The sequence below is a fragment of the Sus scrofa genome, chromosome 2 (assembly GCF_054392235.1).
Source record: "Sus scrofa isolate SSC_HxYL_T2T_F1_AM1 chromosome 2, Sscrofa_HxYL_maternal_Yorkshire_Landrace_v2.0, whole genome shotgun sequence".
NCBI lineage: Eukaryota > Metazoa > Chordata > Mammalia > Artiodactyla > Suidae > Sus > Sus scrofa.
The window spans coordinates 123,550,068-123,573,780 of NC_139384.1; the positions used below are offsets into that span (position 1 = coordinate 123,550,068).

At 38.8% G+C, this 23,713-nt stretch overlaps 1 protein-coding gene across 2 annotated transcripts in view; it reads right to left on the reverse strand.

Moving 5' to 3' along the window:
- FBXL17 (F-box and leucine rich repeat protein 17) overlaps positions 1 to 23,713 on the reverse strand; it is a 491,597-nt gene that overhangs the window by 48,673 nt on the left and 419,211 nt on the right. The gene's annotated exons all lie outside the window — the stretch shown is intronic.

The following is a 23,713-nucleotide window of genomic DNA, read 5'->3' on the forward strand; positions in this document are numbered from 1 at the left end:
TTATTTGCTAAATTCACTGATAGACAAATACTGTGTTCAGCATGCATAGAAATCCATTCATTTATTCAACAAATGATCAGAAGTATCTACTAGGCTCTAGGCATAGTTCTTAGGCACTGGAAAATGAAAGAATAGGATGGATGGAAGATAGATTAAAAAAATATGTGATTTTTAAAGCCAAAAAAAAAAATGTCTATCTACTCAAATGTAAAGGAACCTCAGGCCTATTCTAGAAAATAATATATATAAAAACTTAGACATATGACCAAAAATCTGTTTACAATTAACTCCCTATAAAGAGCCATGGGTTCAAAGAAAGGGAGAATCCCATGTATGCTGGAATAATCAACAAAAGACATTGTAGAAGTAGGCTGTGAGCTGGATCAGGAAGCATAAACGGGCTGATAAGTGAGAAGAGGGCATTCTAGCAATCGAGTAAGAAAAGCAAAGGCTCTGGGGTGGGAAAGCACCTGGTAGGATGGAGTTCCTCAAGCCTATCAGGGAGCATATGAACCTATGGAGAGAAACAGTGGGTATCAAGGCTGTAAAAACAGACTGAGCTCGTGCTACAAGGGTCTTAAATGCTAGTCTGGGAAACTGAACTGTATTGAAAGCCTCCAACAGTCGTATACTTATGGATCTGGGACAGAGATTTCCTGCTGAAATGGCTCTTGCTGCTGTGCCAACACACACTTCTGCTGACGGCAGCATAGCAAGTGGCCACAGTGACAGACTCTGTCCCATGTTAATTATGATTAACCAAACCTGTGATAATCTCACTTGTATACTTAAATGAACGTAAATAGATGTTTACAGCAACTTATACTGAGATTCTGGGCGAAAGAATGAACCAAATTAAACAGAATTCTATACAGCGAATTAATGTAGATTAAGTAAAAACACAGTGAAGGCAGTGTTTCCAACCGGACCATTCTGAAGACTCATTATTAACTCCTTTAAGTGGATCCTGAGTACTTCACGAAGAACAATTGCGCCAAGTTTCCACGGAAAGAACCACAATTTGTGCACAGTGTCTCAAGACTGTCAAATTAGTTTCAAATAATGGTACCTACTGTATGTGAACAATGTTTATTGCTTAGTGGCTACACATGACTTGCATATTCTTTGGACTAACAGAGCTTCAAGCCATAATTAGCTGCCTTGCCTAATGAGCACATGGAACTTAAGGAAGGTAGTTGAATGAAATCGTCTTCGAAATCCTTAAGCAACAATAGGAATGATGGAAGTACAAAGAATAGCCATTAGTTCCGTAGGGCTTTGAAACATTTTCCCCCTGAACTAAAACATTTCTCCAGCCTATCCTGCATCATAAGCCTAAGTAGGGCATTCTTACTTTCTTCACTAATTAAGGCCTCTTTGCCTCAGGGACTGCTCAAAAAACAAAACAAAACAAAAAACTGTTAATACAAATGGCAGCATCTCCTTCACATCCTTGCCCAGTGAATTCTGGGACTTTAAGTACAATATAAATCTTGTGTGCAGAGACAAGACCAGTGAGTGGGAGGGCTGCATACAAAGATGGGGGATGCTATTAAAGTTAACCAATGCTAAGGTAACTTTCCCTAAGGAATCTTGCTCAGAATTCAGTAAGTCTTACACCTCAGGCACTAGGACTAGACCAGAGCTGTTACACCAGGAGGTTTAAATATTTCAGGGATAAAAGTCAATCTTGAGGAAGGTAAAGAAATATGTTTATATTTACCTTACTATTATTAAAGCTAAATGGCTTAATATACAGGGTATATGCTGGTTGCATTCTAAGAATCTGCCTCTTTAGGAAAGTAAAGTCACTAAATTCTTCTTGGAGCGCTATATACATGGAACTAAAGCAACCTCACCATAAGCCACTCAAATAAGTGATGTTTAGAATCTCCAATGTCATTTGCTCAGAGATAGGATGGGGGTTGTGGAAAGAGACATTCCAGAGAGGGTGAAGATCTGGCCAAGGGAGAATGGGGGACAAACTACTCAAAGAAGTCAAGAAAAGAAGAACCATGAAAGCAAAGAAAGAAAGAAGGGAATGGGGCCTGACTCTTTTGAAAACGTAGAGGCAAATGAAGTAAATTAAAAAGCTCTCATTCTGAAAAACTTAAAACAGTGACCAATTACAAGTAAATGTATTAGGACTTCAGCTTTACAGATGAAGAAGGCTGACACAATTTTAAGGCTAATCGTTTTAGTCTTCACAAGTTCAAAGTGAGAAACAGCATTGTGTAGTTGACAGAGTTCTACTGAAGAGTGTTCACCTAAAACCCAAAGCAAGCATCAGACTGGAAGGTGCAATAACACATGTCTATTAAAAATGGGAACTAGCCAGCTAAGTCTCTAACACTCCTAGCATACAGGGTATTTATTTTTCAAAAGGATATGATTAATTACCTAAAAAAAAAAAAAAAAAAAAAGACTCAGGAAGTTCCCGTCGTGGCGCAGTGGTTAACGAATCCGACTAGGAACCATGAGGTTGTGGGTTCGGTCCCTGCCCTTGCTCAGTGGGTTAAGGATCTGGCGTTGCCATGAGCTGTGGTGTAGGTTGCAGACGCAGCTCGGATCCTGCGTTGCTGTGGCTCTGGCGTGGGCCGGTGGCTACAGCTCCGATTCAACTCCTAGCCTGGGAACCTCCATATGCCGTGGGAGCGGCCCAAGAAATAGCAAAAAGAAAAAAAAAAAAAAAAAAGACTCAAATGAAAAACTATTAAAAATACTAAGAAAGCTTAGTAAGTTTGCCAGTTACAAGATTCATAAAACTAACTTCATGTCAATATAGTAACATCAGACAGTTAGAATTTAAAAGAGAAAAAAGATTCTACTGACAATAACACATAAAAAACCACTTTATATAGGAATAAACCTAACAAAATATGAAATGGCTTTGTGGAAAAAATTATAAAACTTTACTAATGGGCATAAAAGAAGACTCAAAATGGAAATTTGTACTTAATTTATAGACAGGAAAACTCAATGCTATAAAATATATCCTATCTTGGAGTTCCCCTTGTGGCACAGCGGAAATGAATTCGACTAGGAAACATGAGGTTGTGGGTGTGATCCCTGGTCTCACTCAGTGGGTTAAGGATCTGGTGTTGCTGTGAGCTGTGATGTGGGTTGCAGATGCGGCGCGGATCTGATGTTGCTGTGGCTGTGGTGTAGGCTGGCAGCTACAGCTCCGATTAGACCCCTAGCTGGAATCTCCATATGCCATGGGTGTGGCCCTAAAAAGACAAAAGACAAAATATATATATATATATATATATATATATACACACACACACACATATATACACACACACATATATACACACATATATATATACATATACATATATCTTAAAAAAAAACCCTGTACATTCAATGCAATCCTTCCAAAAACCAACAGCTTTAAATAAAATTTATAAAATTGCTTATGAAATTAATCTGAAAAAATACTGAATAAGAATGAGAAAGGTAATTTTGAAAAATAATTAAGGGATATAAATCTACTAGATTTACTGTCAAATACTGAATTATAATATAAAGTTACAGTATCTAAAACAGCAAAGTATTGGTGACAGAATAGAGAACAGAATAGAAGAGATTCCAGAAATAGGCTTATAAATACATGCTAACTTCTGTCTATGAGAGAAGAGCCATATCAAATTAGAGGAGAAAAGATGTTAATAACTGATAGACAACATACCATAATTAAATAAAAACATGCAGATCACAACCTCACATGTAAAAATATAAATTCCAGGTCTTAGAAACCTAAACTAAAAAAAGAAAACCAAAATAATGACAATATTATAAGATATCTTTTTGATTTTGTGTTGAGAAGGGTTTACTTAATAATAGGGAACAACAACAACAACAAAAACCAATAGAAAATGGTGTTCACTCTGTGTCAGGACTTTGCATGTATTAACTCACATACCTCACAATCACCTATGAGGAAGATACTACTATTAGTCTCATTTTACAGCTGAGGAAATGAAGGCATCAAGAGGTTATGTAAATCATCTAAGATCTCAAGGTCAGTAAATGGCAGAGTTGGAATTCAAATCTCTGGACTCAAGGCCTAAAAAATACATTAAAGAGCAGATTTATAAATGTGGCCCTGTAAAATTCAACCTCTTTAAAGACAAAGATATTTTAAGCTAAGGTAAATAAGTAGCAGATGAAGAGAAACTATTTGCAACATGTGACAAAGAATTAGTATCAAGAACATTTTTTTAAATCTGACTGAAGTCTATAAAAATAGAAAAATGAACAATAGCTACAAATAATTTAGAGATGAAGTCAAATCGGCTAATAAATACATAAAAATATTCATCTTCACTATGAATTGAGAAAATTCAAATGAAAATGTCATTTAAAGGATGTTTCTTATCAGACAGAAGAGCAAATAAAAAGGTTTGATAATACAAGGTGTAGGGAATAATTAGGAAAATGAGCACTCTTACACTGCTGAGAGAATTATACATCTCTGTGCCCATTCTTGAGGACAATTTGGAGATACCAATTAAACTAAAAATGAGCATTACTCAAGATCCAGATGTTTATGCTGGATCATAAATGCTCACTTTATGGAGTATTTACTGTGTGCCTATGTGCTGAGTCTGTAACTCAGCACCTTAAATATATTAACTAATCTAATCCTCATAATAATTCTATGATGAGGAGAATGACGTTTAGATTGTTTAGGTAACTCATCCAAGGTCCCTTAGCTAAAGTAAGTCAAGACCTGGAATCTAACTAGCAAAATATATTGCTTCTATGAACATAGGGAGATCCACTGAGGAATTTTTAACGGTGAAAAATGAAAAAGAGCTTAGGGGAAGAGATGAATATGACATGTCATATTCCTTTCATGAGATTCATAAAGTAGTTAAAGAATGAGCTAGACCTATATATATTGATACAGATGAATCTCAAAAGAATGTTGTTAACATTGAAGTCATGTACATATGAATATGCACAACAGTGGCCTGAAAGAAGTACACTTGTCATGGTGTTTTCCACTAGGGAAGAAAAATGAAAGCCAAAAGGAATTTCAGTTTTATCTGTAACATTATACACATTTTTAAAGAACAAAGTATTCACATATCATTAGTACAGTTAAGATGTAATGATAAAGAGAGTTCACAACTTGGTGCCCAAAAGACTTGGGTTCAGATTTTAAGGTTGCCATTTATTTTCTTATTTGGCTAAGGAATCAAATGTAAAGAGGTGTGATTTAAGGACTCTGGAAAGACTTCAGGTTTGGTGTCTAGGTGGGTGCTTAGGGACCCTTTGTCTTCTTTTTCTTTTTTTGTATTTTTGTCCTTTTAGGGCCATACCCATGGCATATGGAGGTTCCCAGGCTAGGGGTCTAATCAGATTTGCAGCTGCTGGGCTACGCCAGAGCCACAGCAACACCAGATCTGAGCTGCGTCTGCAACCTACACCACAGCTCACAGCAACACTGGATCCTTAACCCACTGAGCAAGGCCAGGGATCGAAGCTGCAACCTCAGGGTTCCTAGTCAGATTCGTTTCCACTCTGCCACAATGGGAACTCCTAGGGACCCTTTCTGAGAGAGTTTCAGTAACTTGACCAGAGTAGGAAATACCTATCATAAGATTTTAAGTAGTTTGGGAGTTCCTTTGTGGTGCAGTGGGTTAAGGATCTGGTGTTGTCACTGTAGCAGCCTGGGCTGCTGCTGCGGCATGGGTCCCATGCCTGACTCGGGAACTTCCACATGAAAAAAAAAAAGATTGTAAGTGCTTTAAAAGAGGAGGCCATATTTTGTATCATGACAGTAATTAGCTTTTCATGCAATATGCTCACAATAAATACTTACTGCATTATTAGAGACTTTAGGAGGATATGTGTTTGTGTGAGAGCATGAGGGTTGGAGTTTTAGGAAGCTGAGATGGACTATGGTATTGACTATCAGGACAGTTGCCACGAAGGAGAAAGAGAAGGCTATTTGTGTGGAACTGAGAGACTGAAGAGAGGTTCAGTTTGCTGCCTCTGATATATTCTGAGTAGGCAGAGGGGGAGGTGTAGAAATGGGCATCAAGTCTTGGAGTAGGATGGAGGAGATGGATGAGAGAAGCAGTGTGCAGGCTGTTGGGTTAGAGAAGTGACATTTTCTTCTGGGCAAGGAGCAAAGGACAGGAAGATCTGTAAAAGAGTTGGTGGTGATACTGACAATGGTGATGATCACAATGATGATGGTGTCACCCTGTAAATTTCCTTGATCCTCTTGGAACACTACTTGGGGTACAAAAGATGTAGCGCTTCCCTGAGAATCTCTGATCCTTTAGTGAAGCAGATCCACTAACTCTTTACCATACCACATCCTGGAGACTAGGGGTGCAGTCAGGAGGGATGAAACGCCACATTCTTTTTTTTTTTTTTTTTTTTGGTCTTTTGTCTTTTTAGGGCCGCACCCATGGCATATGGAAGTTCCCAGGCTAGGGGTGCAATCAGAGCTATAGCTGCCAGTCTACACCACAGCCATGGCAATGTGCGATCTGAGCTATGTCTGTGGCCTACACCACAGCTCATGGCAATGCCTGATCCTTAACCTACTGAGCAAGGCCAGGGATCAAACCTACATCCTCATGGATACTAGTCAGGTTTGTTAACCACTGAGTCACGAAGGGAACTCCAAAAGACCTCATTCTAATCCTTAGCCTTTTCTCACTTTGTCTAAGGACAGCATTCAGGGCTTAGCTTTACAAACTCAGCATGGGAGGATCCTATTTCCTAAGGGCAGTGGTATCACTGCTCATTCCGCAAACACTGACAGTGTGGGTAGAAATTCAAAACCAATTTAGGGCCAAGTGAGGGCAATTTTAGGACTGTTAAAAATAGCAAAAGAGCATGTGCCGTACAACTGAAATGGATGTATTTGGATAAGCGTACATAAATTAAAAGTAAGAATACAGGGAAAGAATTCAGATTTCATTCTAAGGTTTCTTTCTTTCTTTCTTTCTTTCTTTCTTTCTTTCTTTCTTTCTTTCTTTCTTTCTTTCTTTCATCATGGCATGAGTATAAAGTGCAACCGTGAGTCCACTATTTGAAAGTTCAGCCTTCTACAGGAATGTCATTATAAAGTTAGTAGAAAATCTAAATGTAAAACCAGTAAAATGTTTATCAAATCTAGCTCTTTTCTAAGCCCTACAAGTAGTTCACTGAAACCAGACAGCATTTAAAATCACAGAGTATAACCCAATTTAATGTAGAATGATGGGGTAGTGGGGTCACTAGGGAAGATTCCACACACATGCTGATTACAATCCTCTTTTGAAAAGTGAATTTGTTTTCAAAATGTATTAAGGATTAACACGCTGAAGTAAGGTTGCAATAGTAATACTAGAAATACCCAAACAATGGGATTGGATGACCTCTCTGCTGAGAGATGAAGGGGATAAATAAATTTCTCCCAACTGGGTACAAAAGGCGTAATTCTTAGATTAAGCTTAGGGACCTAAGTCTGCACCCTTTTTTAAGGACACAGTTCCAGAGGATAATTTTCTGGCTGCTTCCTAATTATTCACCATCCTTCCCTTGTTCCAAAAATGCTCAGATTTTCCTTCAAGAATCAACCAATCCCTAAATTCTTAGCTGTACTGAGTTTGGATTGAACCCATCTTCAATCCTGGAGTTAGGCTTTGAAGAACTTAACCACACCTATGCATTCCATCCCTGTGGCCACAGTGATAAGTGGACATTTGATACATGCCAGTCCCACCAGAGTAAACCCCAGGACATGGCTGGGAATACGGGGACACAGATTCTTTCATTCCTTGGATGGTAATGACAAGGTATTGGGTCTATAACTACTATAACCCTTTTTGCTGTCACAAGGAGACTCTGCCTAAGGACAATACCAATAGGCTAAGGGAGGCAAAAAGGAAAGAACTGCAGGAAAACAGAACAGGAGCCTGGGAGCACAAACTATTGGTCCAAACCTCACAGGTAACTAGAACTAGCTCTTCAAGTCTCTGAGACAAATAAATCCACCCCTCCTTTTTTGTTTAAATCAGCTGAATTGGTGTTCTTATTAATTGCAACTGAAAGGTTCATAACTGACAATATTCCATTCGTGTGATTAATGGTTTTTAAAATAAATATGAATAGAAGACTGAACTACATTTCAGTCTTTGATGGAGAGGCTAATAAACTATCTTTTGAGTAGAGGAAAACTAGTTTCTTACTATAATTGAAATTTTAAAATATATTATTTGCTTAGACCCAAGCATCCCTTCATTATTTTTGGAACTTCCTAAAATTTATGCCATATGGAATCTGGAGGGGGGATGTTTGAATTCTAAATGAAGAGTCTCAACCATTACAAGCTGCATAAAACATAAGTAAAACATTTTTGCCAATTTTTTTTTATTTGTATACCCTATTTTAGATCTGGGAATCTGACACTAAAAATGGTCTCAGATTTAATGTTGATTGGTATTCAATGCCAACAATAAAAAAAGAACCCTAGTTAATATGTCTTTGGTGTTTTTATTTTAGAGAACTGCTATTTCATAAGAGCGGTTTCCCAGATTGAGTAGGGGCTGGGGTGGGGGGATGGTTTATTCTTTTCATGTGAAGAAAAATTTCCACCAATAGTCTGGAAAAATATGCAACAGTCTTTTCTGCAAGAACTTATGAAAGTAATGAGATTTTTTTCCCCCTTAGCTTCTAAGAAATTTACAGTGAGCCACATTGTTCTTGCGTAATCTAGTCTTGGGACATATAATTTTAGAACCCAAATGTACCTTTCTGCATGTAAAAATAAAAGTAATTTTGGTGCTTATAATAAATCAATAGTTAAACAGGAGAGCTGTGCTTACTCTAGCCTTGTCTGCTGCCTTGTTCAATGGCTAGAACCAAATACCTTAATCCAAACTTGACTTCCCAAACATTTCATCATTATTGCGCATTCTCGCTGTCTCCCATCTGTGTTCAATCAGACTGACATCTATTGCTTCAGAGAACTTTACACATCTGCCAGCAGACAAAGGACGCTTGGTGCCAGATATCCATGCTCACCCATAGGTACCTCTGGACTTTGCACCTCTTTTTTTGCAGGTATTTTCTCTCAGTATACAAAAGCTTTCTTCCCTCGTACAGTAGATTTTTCTCCCTGTGGTGGCACAGTCCAATAAGAGCCTAAGCTGGTTGCTTAAAGATCGTCTGTGTAGAGCAGACCTCACCTATGCCCCACTGGGTGGTGGAAATGGTGCGGTAAACACTGAGTCCAGATCCCAGTATTATGTCCATATTTATTCAATAAAGACTAGGTGGTTTGGGACTATAATAATCAATCTCTTGTTTTCACAAGGTTTTATAAAATGTAAGACCACCTAAACATGTTTTAAGGTCAGTACTTTTAAAGTAGAAAACAAAATGTACCACACATACTGGGAAGGCTCTCAGTCGTGGCTCGTCGCTCTGAGAACTCCATCTGACTCACATCCTAGGCGAGCATAGGGATGCACAGGGTTATCCTATTTATTTCAGTCTCTTTTCTGACACTGTCATTTTCCTTAAAGTTGCATCACTTCCTGCTTACCTTTTTTTTTTTTAATGCAGTTTCGTGAGATAAAAATGACACTATATAAAGAGATTTGGAAATATATGATTTCTGACAAGACCGTTCTTTCCTCCAAGAAATTCAACAATAAATAGGCATTATGTTTAATCATTTTAAATGAAGTCAAGTCTAAGATTTGCTATTTTTATTCCAGAGCACAGGCTATACAAACATCTTTCTTCTTTCTTATAAAAGAAAATAAACTTCTTAAATAAGATATCCTATTTCCTCTGGCTGCTGGGCATAAAATGTGCCATTTAACTAAAGACTATTTTATATCTTTTGCCTTTAATCCTGTTCATTGCCCACAAAATAACATACATCTTTCACCTTCAGTACAGATTGAATGAGAAAAGGCCTCAAACGTATGTGGTTAAAGAAGTTTGTTTTCTGAAGCAAAAATCCTCAGAATGAGAAGTCATTTTATGAACATGCTAAAAATTTAGTCTTTGAGCATGACCAAAAATGTGTCACTAAGACATAGGAACTTTTTCTCTAAGATCCCATGGCGTATTTCCTATTTCATAGCCTGTCAGGGGATTTGCATCCTTTCCTAAGGGTACGGCAAAGAAATGAGTAAAAGTTTCTTGAATATAAAAACCATATATATTTAACCCTGTTAATGTGCAAATAGTAGTAGATTGGGACCAACATGACTACCACTACAATTACAACTGTGATTACTGGCTGCTGACAGAATCTGTCAGCTTCCTAGAAGGGAGCATAGAGAGTGTGTAAGAGGCTTCTCTACTTTCTTTTCCTAATTTCTAAGATTCCTGAGGTTTAAAATGATCTTGTGAGGATGCTGGTAAAACCACAACTGAAAATCCAGAGAATGAGCATTCTATAAAGCCTAAGAACGAAATGATATCAAAAGCTTTAGAAAGCTGTGGATTTTTTTTTTTTAAAGAAGGTGAAAGATGAAAGGAAAACCTGCACAAGTAGCATACCAAGAAACAGATGGTCTTTTTAAAAAATGAACCGAGACGGTGCCTTCCATAAGCATGCTTCTTAATTGTAGCATACTGAGCACTTCTATGCAGATTATTTCAATTGCTAAGCGCAGAGCTGAATAAACAGGGTTAGCTCATTGACATTAAATGACATAGTGTACTTGGAGCTCATCTACTATTTAGTCTGTAAACACCTGATATGCAAAAATCGTACGAGGAAACTAGTGCCAGGACGGTTTAAGATTAACCAATGCTCAGTGAAGATTTAAAAGCTTGGCTTTCATTTTGCAAAAGATGCTCCCTTTCATATTTAATCAATGAACTCAGTTCCGTTTTAAGCACTCGATTTAGAATGTATGATTTTTGTTTCATTTTAGCTTATTCCAAAATGAGTTAAAAAGGAAGCTTAGAGCCTAGGAGGGGGAGGGAAAAAATAACTCAGGAACTTACATGAGTTAAACAGAAAATTTCACAAGAAAAATTCAGAAGCAAGTAGATTATTGACTTTACCTTCATTGGGCAGACTGAGGAATAATGGTTTAGATGCATATTTCTATTTAGCACAGGGTCATGGAAATATTAATGCCAAACCTCAGTTAAGGTCTTGCACCTTCTGACTTGGGTCTGCCGGCTTAGTGTCCCCGGCTCCTTGTTGATGAAGCCTTCCAGTGAGGGTAGAGGCTGACCTGCTGACACTTAGGAAAGCAAATTGCTCCCTCAGCTCTCTGGATGGAGAAGAGCTGGACCAATGCGGGTCTGCTCTGAAGAAGGAGGGGCAGTTCTTCCTCGTTGGGGGAGCCTCATGGCGGCAAAGCCAAAAGTGGTTCAGAGAGTTAGCACACTGCTGCTCTCCAAACTTCTGGGATGGCTGCAACTCAAGCAGGGGTACCTTTCAGAGCTGGGAGGAGTGGCAGTAGGGGCACTTTCAGCACCTCTAAGAGAGTTGTGATTATAGCACCCTGTTACCCAAAGTACCAGGTTTTCTCAAGGAATCTGGATCACTGTCTTCTCATTAATTTAGGTACTAACTTTCCAAACTGATCTTTTTGGTGTGTGGGCAAAAAACTTTGTTCAGCTTTATCCTCACTTTACAAGTACTCTTACTGATCAAGCAGCCAAGCAAATTCTAAAGACTAAAACTTGGAACAAGACTATGCATTAAGTGTGTGCTCACATATCTATACTGATGAACTGTGTAAACATAAAAGACATGCATTTAAATATCTATCTATACAGATATATATTTAATATATCTTTATATTTGAAATAGTTAACATTACTGACATATATCTCTATAAATGATACAAATACATAATACTAGGAATTATGCCTCTCATAACTCCTAGTGCTCCACTGAGTTATGGGAGACAAGATGCTTTCACTAGACTCTAAATTCCTCAAAGATAACAATGTGTCATGATCCTTTGTTGATTTCCATGCTTAGCCTTGCTAAGTAACTACACCAAGCAATCTTTGTTCAGCCCTCCTCTGGATTTTGTCTCCTGATCCAAGGAAGTTACACATGAGCTCTTACTTTTGTTCTACTTATATTTCAAACTTGACCTTCCCTCTGTCCCTCTGCTGGCATTATTCATGGGTTTTTTTTTTTGTTTGTTTGGTTTTTGGCCAGCGGGTGGGGAGTGCTCATGGTGCATTTACAGAACCTCAGCATTTGGTAACTTAAGTTTCAAGCAGCATCTCTGTTTTATGTTACACCATAGAAAAACTTTGTTTACTTTGCAACAAATACTCCTTGAATCATGTTTTTCTTTTTATACACAGAGAAACAGACTTTCACTGAGTCTGAAAGAGGAAAAACACGTAGGGTCCTGACTAAATAGAGATTGGATTTCTTGTTGTGGCTACTACATAACAAGTAATTGGGACTATAACGCTGGCAGTCTTGACTCCTCTCTTGCTCTCACATCCAAATTTGCTCCATTAGCAAGTTCTGTTGGCTCTGCCTTCCATCGATCCAGAATCCAAGTGCTTTTCCCCACCTCCTCTGCTACCACTAGAGTACAAGCCAAATTCCTCTCCCACCTGAATAACTGATGATTGCAACAGCCTTCTAACTAGTCCCTCTCCATCTGCCTCCGTCTCCCTAGAAACCATTCTCACAAATGGCCAAAATGGATCTTTTAAAGTGAATCAGCTCAAGTCCCTCCTCAGTGCCTCACACAGAGTAATGTCTTAAACGCTTTAATGCTCTGGTCCCCTTTACCTCCGGGTCTTTACTCCTTCTGCTTTTGATTTTGCTGATTTCACTCCAGCATTACTGCCCTCTTTACTTACTGTTCTACCAATAAACAAATCGTCCTCCCATCTCATGGCCTTTGTACCTACAGCTCCCTTCACCCAGACATGCTCAATCCTCTCTCCCAAATCTTCCTGGCTCCCTCTTTCACCTCCCTCAGATCTCTCCGAGTTCCCTTCTCAGTGAGCACCCCCTATCCCCTGGTTAAATGCTTTCAGAGTTCCCGTCATGGCTCAGTGGTTAACGAATCCAACTAGGAACCATGAGGTTGCGGGTTCGATCCCTGGCCTTGCTCAGTGGCTTAAGGATCCGGCATTGCCGTGAGCTGTGGTGTAGGTTGCAGATGTGGCTCAGATCCCATGTTGCTGTGGCTCTGGTGCAGGTCGGTGGCTACAGCTCTGATTAGACCCCTAGCCTGGGAACCTACATATGCCACAGGAGCAGCCTAAGAAAATGGCAAAAAGACCAAAAAAAAAAAAAAAAAAAAGCACTGCTTTCTAGCCTCCCTTATTTCCCCTGTCTGGTCTTATATGTCTTCTAACATTTATCTGATTCTATTTACTTACTTACATTAGAATATAAATCCCTTGTGGGCAAGAATTTTGCCTCTGCCCTGTTTTATCTTCAGCACCTAGGACAAGCCTGGGGTACAACTCTTAAAAAATAAAGAATAAGTGAAAGATGGCTAAACAGCGCAACAAAGTAAACATTTAAGATCTAGTTTTATGCCACAGTTGCAGAATGCACACTTAAAAACCCGTAAGGCCAAACAGCAAAGTTTTTAGTTTTGTGACTCTTTTTCAGCTGTCAGATATTTCAAAATGACATTAGTTCCTTTTTTTTCCTTTTTTTTTGGGGGGGGGGGCAAATCAGCAAATGGAGAACCGAAGTGACTGAGCCCGCCGCATTTATATCTAAACTGTGGATGTGAATCTTAATACATGGCCACCAGTCACAGCAGCACTGACTCTGTCACCTCATCAGCAAAACTCTGGTGGCCAGAAAGAGTTAACATAATTTTCAGGTGACTACGAATCACTACAAAGGATTGGGACAACCAAGTGAAATATGAATTTGAAGTTTTTTTTGGATGGTTAACTTTAAAGGACAATGAAATGATATCTGGGATATGACTAAATTCACACCCCAAATTATGAAGTGAACTTTTGAGAAAATTGAATGACTTCTGTATAGCACCTTTTATAAATCTAGCAGAAACCAAATTTACATCAATGCCAAAGGCAGAGTGAATCTTTCTCCAGGAAGTGCCTAATCCTGCAATAAACCTGTTGAAGAGACAGGTTTAATGTTCACCAAGGCTAAGTGTTTAAGAGGTCTCCATGGTATAATTTATCATGACTACAAGTTCCTGCTTTCCTTTAAAAGCCGTGAAAATTGCTCCCCAATCCCACTAGGAACTAAGTTGATCATGTAAGGATCACGGTTTACAATCCGTTTCTATTTTCACAGCACTTCTTTGTTTATTTCTTGTTGAAAAAAATAGATGCTATTATATACACTACAAAGCCACAGGATGTAGTCATATGAAAATTCAAAAGATAAAATATTTGAAAACTAACACTGCTTGACTATAATAAACTGAGTAAAAACAAGACACAACATTCTGATTACCTTTTGGATTTTAAATGGGAATGAGGGAGATGGTCACTGAATCTTTATTTCTAATCTAGTCAAAAGTTAATTATTCACCATTCTTATTAGCATAGTCCTAGAGTTCATGAGGTTTACTCAGGAATTTTGTAAGGCTGAACATCCCTGAGTTCTTTTCATCATCCTAGTTAAAAAAGAAAATGTGTGCTAAATTTGCCCATGTGCAATAGTGTTCAAAATTAATGTTGAAGGAATCTGAAGAGAACATTTTTGTATTTACATGCCAAAAATATAAGAAGAATAAATAAAGACACAGTTGGCAAAGATTTATTTGCCTTTTATTCTGCTTTAAAACCAAACAAACAGTTCCTGTCGTGACTCAGTGGTTAACAAACCTGACTAGTATCCATGAGGATGCAGGTTCGATCCCTGGGCTTGCTCACTGGGTTACAGATCTGGCATTGCTGTGGCTGTGGTGTAGGCCAGCAGCTATGGCGCTGATTTGACCCCAAGCCTAGGAACCTCCATATGCCATGGGTGTGGCCCTAAGAAGACAAACAAAACAAAACAAAAACAAACCAGTTTTTAAAAGTGTGCAAGTCTATATGCATGCAAATATTTGGTGTCAGGGTCCATTTTCAGGGAGATATTCATTTACAACAATACTATTTATTAATAGTCACAAGAGGACCAGTGAGGTCTGAGGAGCTTTCTATCATTAATGATAAACAGCAACCTTTCTCAGATTTTTACCTCCGAGCATCTTTTGGAAGGGTTTTTTTTTTTGTCTTTTTAGCTATTTCTTGGGCTGCTCCCGTGGCATATGGAGGTTCCCAGGCTAGGGGTCTAATCAGAGCTGTAGCCACCGGCCTACGCCAGAGCCACAGCAACGCAGGATCCGAGCCGCATCTGCAACCTACACCACAGCTCACGGAACGCCGGATCGTTAACCCACTGAGCAAGGCCAGGGACCGAACCCGCAACCTCATGGTTCCTAGTCGGATTCGTTAACCACTGCGCCACGACGGGAACTCCAGCTCCAACTTTTGATTACAACTTGGGATTCTTGTCAGAGAGTGCTTTCTTTAAAAATGGAATCTGCTCTACTTTTCATCTTCCTCATCTCCATTTTAAGTACTATATATGATGCTGAGGACAGTGGGTGGGCACATATATTCCCATATTCATGTCCACCCCCATATATTTCCATATTTTCATGTATGGTATTTAGATGGCAGTGGCACAAAACTTGTATCAATGACCTCTTCTGATATATTTTTCATAGCAGAAAGCACTGCAATTGAAGACAGGAAAGCAGGATGGCAAAGGGCAAAAGGCACAGCAGGTGGCTTGGCATGAAGGAAGGGGCTTGTTGCAGAAAGGAATGTTGAAAATGGAGACAGCAAGCCAAATTTTTCTCACTTAATATACAGAATACAACTTCACACAGAACTTGAAGTGTTAAATCCAAGCCAATTGTCACTATAGACACTGAAAACCAGAAAGGGGAAGTGACAGCTACCAGGGTGAACAGCCCAATACTAATGTTTCTCCATTGGTGAGTGCTAAGGTGGCTGGGGTAATTTCCTGGGATCAAGAAAGGGGCCCCAGGACCAACACTGTATCATATCCTGTCTGTGATCTTGGCCATGAAGCAGGATGAGTGAGAGGGAAGAGAGAAGAAAAGCACTTAATAAAAGAAACCAATGGTGTTTTCCTGTAGCACAGTGGGTTAAGGCTGTAGTACTGTTGCTGCAGTGGCTCAGATTCGATCCCTGGCCCTGGAACTTCCATGTGCCACTGGTGTGGCAAAAAACCAAACCAAACCAAACCAAAACCAACCAACCAAAAACAAACAAACAAACAAAACAAACAAACAAACAACCCCCCCCCACACACACACAAAACAAAACAATAAACCAAGCATGGGCCAGAGATTTGGCCAGGGACAAACAGACACAGTCACAGTCACAGCCTAGGATGGGAGAAGGGGACACTCCCTCCTCAATCTGTACATAAAGAAGACCTCTTCTCATTTAGGCTTGGATCGCCTACACCTGAAATTGAAAAAGATTGATTTCTATGCCCATTTCTGCAATTGCTGCTGCTCCTCCCTCCCCCTCTTGCTTCCCAGGGAAAATCAAGTCACATAACTCAAACCTGATTTGGCTCGGATTTACTGAGTCCTGATTCAATTCAATTTCAATATCTATGGAGCACCTGCTGAATACAAAGCTCACATCTGTTGTGACTACACAGGTAGGACAGGACTGCTGGGAACCTACAGCTTGTGGCAGAGACCTAGGCATCACCAGGCAGATGCTGATCAAGGATGCCTTCACTTGCTTCCTTACACAGGTACCAAGTGATGGCAGGAAAGTCAGAGAAAGGCCAAGATGTGCGTTCCTTTAGTGTATAGAACATTTCATTTCCCAAATGGATTGAGGTCAGGAAGAAATACCACAAGGCATGCTGCATCTCTGAATGTGGGAGATCTGCAATGTGTGCTGTGGGCACCAGAGTCACTAATATGTATGAAAGTCCATGGGACTTTTCACCATGTAATACATTACAATGTCTGAAAAATCAATGTCCTAGGGCACAGAAAGATGAATACAGAGCTTTTCAATTATCTTTTTTTTTTCCTAAAAATATTTCTCCCTTCAAACAGATTCAAAAGGCAATATGACACTGTTTTCATTTTAGTTAAGAAGATGTTGAGCCTATGCAAGGATCTCAGCCAGTTCAATCCCACCGGGTAATGGCCCACCGTGCAAAAGACTGTTTAGACCCTGAGAACACAGTAGGTTAATAAAACTCTCCCTGAGAGCTCAATGAATGAAGATGAGGTATCTTCAGCAATTGACTTGTCTGTTTAACAGTCTAGCTGCAACCAACTTCTTTAAGATTGACATTGCCTTTTTTTTTTAACTGATGTCTTCTGTCAGTAAGTACATGGATCACAGCATTGTTTTAAAATAAAATTTCCTGTCACACTCACATCTTGGGAAATATAACAGAAGCAATCCAAAAAGCTCAGCTTCTTCATATTCAGTCAAATAAGAAACCACAGTCAGTTTAACACAACAGGCAGAAACCTAACTTTCAATCTCAATTACCCAAAGGCACAAGGTCATCTGCCACCTTTGAAAAAAGAGGGCTGCACATAAATGATGTGATGTCAAGAATAGCCTTGGAGACTTCCCAGTTTCTTGGGGGGCAGAAGGGAATATTCCAATGGGACACAGCATTCATTCTGTGTTTCAGAATAGTTGTATTCTATCTCATGCCCAAAGCACTCCCTATTAGTGTTAATAAGGTGGGCAGAGAAGACTTGGCAGGCTTGTTATATGGAAAATCCCTTTTTCCAGACCAAATTTTACTATAGAAGCCAGAGAATAATGAAATCAAAAGCAGAGTGACTCTGTAGCAATGGGTATGCAAGTGTGTTGGGGCTGGGAGGAGAAGGAAGGGATGAGGCTGGGGTCTAAATGATGCTAGAGGACAAAAGATGTTTAGTAAATATTTTTGAAAAGAGTAAATGACCTACCATTTCAGGACAGCACAGACTGGATTGCTCTGAAGTCTCATGGTATGTTTACCTTAAATACACCCAGCTTGTGCTTTCCTCTGGTGGCCTATTATCACATTTTCACCCGTGCTCTGGTCTTGGTAAATAGGCCCCTGGAACCAGGGAATGGCTGGGCTGCTCCAGCCATGAAAAAATGGAGATATTTTCAGTCTTTGATTCCTCCTATTTCATGTCATCTTAACTCCCAGGTACTTCCTAATTATATTCCCACAGCTGCCTGGCACGTTGACCAAGAGTGACTGTACCTGGCCATCTTCCAAACCCCTCACCTAGTGCTGCATTGTCAGAAAACCCATGGTCAACAGCTCTGCATTCTACATCTGAGAGGATGCCTCTGTTTCAGATCTTTAAATTATTGCTACAGTGAAATAAAATGCATTTTTTTTTTAAAGCTGGAAAGAGTTAAAGTTCTTTCCTACAACACTAAGGTACTTGATATGCTACATTTATTTTCAAGGACACAGGATTCTTAATATCCATTCTTTCATTGATTCATTCAACAAAAATTTATTGAGCGCCTACTCTGTGGGAAGCACTGTCCTTGACATTGGGGTATAACAATGAATAAGACAGATAAATTCTCTTCCTCCATGACGGTAATATTCCAGTGGGAGAAGTCCAACAAACACACAAACGAATAAAGGAACGAGAAGAAATAAATAAAGAACACGAGAGAGCAGTGAATGCACTGAAGGAAAGTAAACAGAGTGAGGCAATGAAGATGAGGGGCCAGGAGAAGGGGCTATTTTATGGAATAACTAGGGACGTTCCACCTGAGGAGGTAAAAGCTCAGTGAGACTTGAATTTGGAGAGTGTGTTCTTTTGAGACTTCAGTTTGTAGCTTTTACCAGAAAATACCAAAGATATGAAGAAAATACATAAAGTGTCTTTTTATTTGCCTGCATTCATGTGGCTTAGGTTCCACTAAAAGCTAAGCTTTATGGCAGAGAGCCACATACACTTCCAATCGGGTACAAGGAGTCTTATTAAAGAAATATTTATTACATGTAGCTGGGTAAAGTACTCCAGATGGCATCTGGGCATTTGCATAGTGCTCCATAGCAAATTAATAATCATTAATTAAGTGTTAGAGTATTCAGAATAAGCGGGCTTGAATAAAGACAAATAAGTAGTCAGGCCAGGACTTAACCCTCTAGAAAACTTTTAAGCAGAAAAGGTTTGGCCTGAGGCTGCTCTATTCTCCTTCTAGAATTTTCTTTTTATCATATTCACCACCAATGTACCTGCAGTCTACGTATTTTACAGCTTAGCAATTCTGGATTTAACTAAGTAATTGAAACGATCTGCCCTGAAAAGAATCTGAGGAACCCTACTTTTAACCTAAAAGCAATTTCACCAGATGATGTTTTAAATTGAGTAAACCATCCATCACGAAATTCTTGAGATCAATTTAAGAATTCAACAAAATTTCTTGTGCCTAATAACACCTTGTTCAGCTGCAGAGGATATGCGAAATAGAGCAATTCTGAAATCTTTGCATTTTCTGATTTGTGTTATGGTATATATAATACAATGAAAGAATTGCTTTTGACCCTGTCAAGTGGAACCTCAAGGACAAAGATTTTATCGCTTCTTTTCCTGGAAAATTGATGTAAAGATTCAATTTACTTTGGAGTGTCCAAGTGCTTTAGCAACCAAGAGGGGGGGAGATTGATTTTTCATATGGATGTTATGTAATTAAGTTCTAATTTGATAAAAGAGCTGATCAAAAAGTGGTGACCATTCTAAAATGTTCCTCAGTGCCAAACAATTACATGTAATGCTTTTAGAAAGAAAAACTCTCAAGTGTATTTCGTTTATGTAATTCAGGGGCTGTGTTACCATATAAATGTTCTCCTCTTATGTTTCTATGTATTTTGAACTTGCCACATAGCCTCTACTCTATGTAGCCAATGCTATCCATGCCCTCCTATGTCCCTTCTATAATCTGTTTCTGAAAAAGCCACTGTTTTCTATTGCAAGCACCTGTGACTCCATTGAGAGTGCTCTCTGGCCCCAAAGCATACCTGGGCAGTCCATGGCGTGGTCAGAAATGCCAATTTTAACTACCCAGAAGCAGCCTTTGGCCAATGAAAACAAGGCAATGGTTGATAAATACTCCATTTTCTTTTCTCCTTGGAGAGACAACTCAGGGACATGTTCTATGTCATCTTCCAGAGAACCCCCCGCCCCCACCAAGTGGGGCTAAGCCCGTTGCCCACGGCAGTAACGTGTTCATAAATGTACCCCTCCAATGGCTTTCTTTTCTTGCTTGTTCTTCCATCCCCACTCCCTTGCCACAGCCTCCTAAATAACTACTTGTACTCACATCCTTGCCTCAGAGTCTACTCTGGGGAATTAACAACCTAAAGTAATCTATAGAGACGATTCATGATAAAGAATGGATACAGTGCAAAGCCTTTTTTTTTTTTTTTTGTATTTCTTATGACACTGAGCTCAGCACTTTGCACACAAAATGTGCCATTAATAATGATGAAGAAAGAATCTGACATCACCTGAGCACATCCTCCATATTCTGCACTGTTTCCAACTTTACATCCTGTTGACGCTCTCCACGCCTTGTGACACAGATACTGCTGAAGGTATAGACTTTATTTCACTGCTCACTGTTCACGTGAAGTACTAAAAGTCCTAATTTATCTTGAAGCAGAATTAAATATTACCACTACTGCCTCCCTCCATATTGTTAGCTTTTTAATGATGATAATAATAATGACAATAATAAAGACGAGACATTTTCTTCTTTACCTAGCACAGAAGCTAGCTATCATGCCATCTTTACTGTTAAGCCTCAGCTCTTTGAATGGTACCTAAAATATATCTGGCATTCATAAAATACCTGTTGCCTAAATCCAGTTTTACAGATGAAGTCATAATGAAAGGTAAGTAACTTGCCAATGATTCTGCTGTAAGTGGCAGAGCTGATTCCAGAGTTCAAGCTCTTAACCCCACACTCTACTAGAAGATTATCTATATGAGAAGGAAAATATTTCTTTGCTCTGGGCTTGCAGAGAGATTAAGAAATATGTGGGGTTGCTAACATATTTGTTGTCACACCAGAAAACAAACAAACAAACCCCCAATCTGCATTACTTGCATTTTCATTTACTGATTATACTAGTCGTAACGTTTCTGGCTACATGCATTCTTTTCTGCTCTGTCTCCTGGCATCTCTTGAATAAGCAAATTCAGGTGTCTGCCTGGTATATGGTGACAGCATTCCAATGTTTAATTTGATGATTAATGTGTGTTGTGATCCCTGATAAATGTCCTGCTTGTTTAATAGCCATTTCTCAGGTCAAAGGAAGCAGCATAACTAGCCTGTCTGTGCCATGTAAAGAAGTAAATGTCTTTCCTTTACTATTATCATGAGAGAGGCAGTGGAGGTAGTGTAGGCATATTTTTTCCTACTTAAAAATCAATTAGGAACATTTAGTACTCAAGAAAAAACTTTTTTCAGTTACTAATATACATTTTTGGGCCATCTATACCTGACTTCTCCAATAAGTTAGTGATTTTGCTTAGTCCATAACTGGAAACATTTATTTTTGTTGGACTACTGACTTGGATTTTGTTTAAAAACAAAGCACAATAAAATTACCGATCAAACATTTAAAGAGAGAGTTCCCATTATGGCTCAGCGGAAATGAATATGATTAGCATCCATGAAGACACAGGTTCAGTCCTTGGCCTTGCTCAGAGGTTTAAGGATCCGGCATTGCCGTGAACTGTGGTATAGGTTGCAGATGTGGCTCAGATCTGGCATTGCTGTGGTCAGCACCTACAGCTCCAATTAGACCCCTAGTCTGGAACCTCCATATGCTGCAGGTGCGACCCTAAAAAGATAAAAAAATAATAATAATAAAGAAAAGAAAACAATAAATGATGTACCTAAAATCAATAATTGTAAATTACACAGGTGAGAAAGCACTTTTTAAAAATACACTAAACCTTAAGTTATCTATAGAACAGATCTTTAATGGTTATTAAAATGATGTCTCGGAGTTCCCGTCGTGGCGCAGTGGTTAACGAATCCGACTAGGAACCATGAGGTTGCGGGTTCGGTCCCTGGCCTTGCTCAGTGGGTTAACGATCCGGCGTTCCGTGAGCTGTGGTGTAGGTTGCAGATGTGGCTCGGATCCCGCGTTGCTGTGGCTCTGGCGTAGGCCGGTGGCTACAGCTCTGATTAGACCCCTAGCCTGGGAACCTCCATATGCCACGGGAGCAGCCCAAGAAATAGCAAAAAGACAAAAAAAAAAAAAAAAAAAAAAAAAAAGTCTCTAGGGAGTTCTCTCTGGTGCACCGGGTTAAGAATCTGGCATTGTCACTGCAGTGGCTTGAGTCACCGCTGTGGTGCAGGTTCTGTCCCTGGCACAGGAATTTCATACGTGGCAGATGTGGACAAAATATATATATATATATATATAAAATCCATTGACTTTTAATAAACAACACTAAATAGAAAAGCAAATGCTAAGTCAATTTCTCTTCAGATATTTAAAATGTAAAAGGTTAATCTGTTTTGGTGAATTAGCCATGACAGAATGACATGTTGTAAATAAACGGCCTCTAATAACTGTAACTACATTACATAACAGCAATATTTAAATAATAGTTCAGAGTCACATTGCATGCTCTTGGCAATTAGCCATATGAGGAATAAATACAATGATAATTCCTACTTCAGAGTTATATTACCCAAGGTTTTGTAGAAGAGCAAGTGAGTACTTAAGACTCTTTAGAAAGCTTTAAAGTCTTTGATTCTTGAGCATTCCATCTGCCCAAAAGCTAAGAACAATCACTTCCTTTATGTGAAAGATTATGAGCCAAATGTGAAAACTGAAACATACAGAAAAGAACTCCTCCAGTTAATAAACTCTCATAAGACTTTAACTGCAAACACATAATGATTCTGTAGTAAATAAAACTGGATATAAAAGAGCATATTATCTATCACAAGGTTGTTTTTCACTAGCATGGTAATTTTCTTCTGAAGAAAAGATTGTGTAATTTCAAAATATTCTTTACAGAGAGAAAAAAAAAACCCTTAGGTTTTTTTTTTTAATTATGACAATAAATTGGCACCCAACATAACCAACCCTTTTTCTTGACATGTGCTGATTGGTATGCTATACGTATTCCAAGAAGTTAAGGAGCAAGAATGAAAGACATTGCACATGACCTTTTTTTTCATATGTTAGAAATACTCTTCTAAATTCACCTCTTCTTAAACTGACCTCTTTTGGCATGTAGATATTTAATACCCAAATATTTTAAGGATGGCAGATGATATTATAAAACAAGTAATCTCTTACCATCCATTTATAGAGGCATTGAAAATATTAAGGCTACCCTGGGAAAAGAGGTTCTCAGTTCCTCTCAACCACAACAAAGGAAATTCTAAACAATAATTAATATGAGAAAATATGATTGCTCTTTGAGCATTGGTATAGAAAATGTGAGTATTTCTTAAAAATCTGGTAAAGAGAAGCAGCATGTAGAAACACACAAAGAGAAAACAGGGCTCCTATGGGGCCCGCTCATGCTCTAAAGAAAGCGTTTCACTAAGATTAAAGAGAAAGTGGGAAAAAAAAGCCTTTGACTGGCTTTGCAGGAAAATACATATACAGTAGCAATCCATCACACCCTTAGTTGTGAAACATTTATTCTTCTAAACCTTTATTTACTTAAGAGAA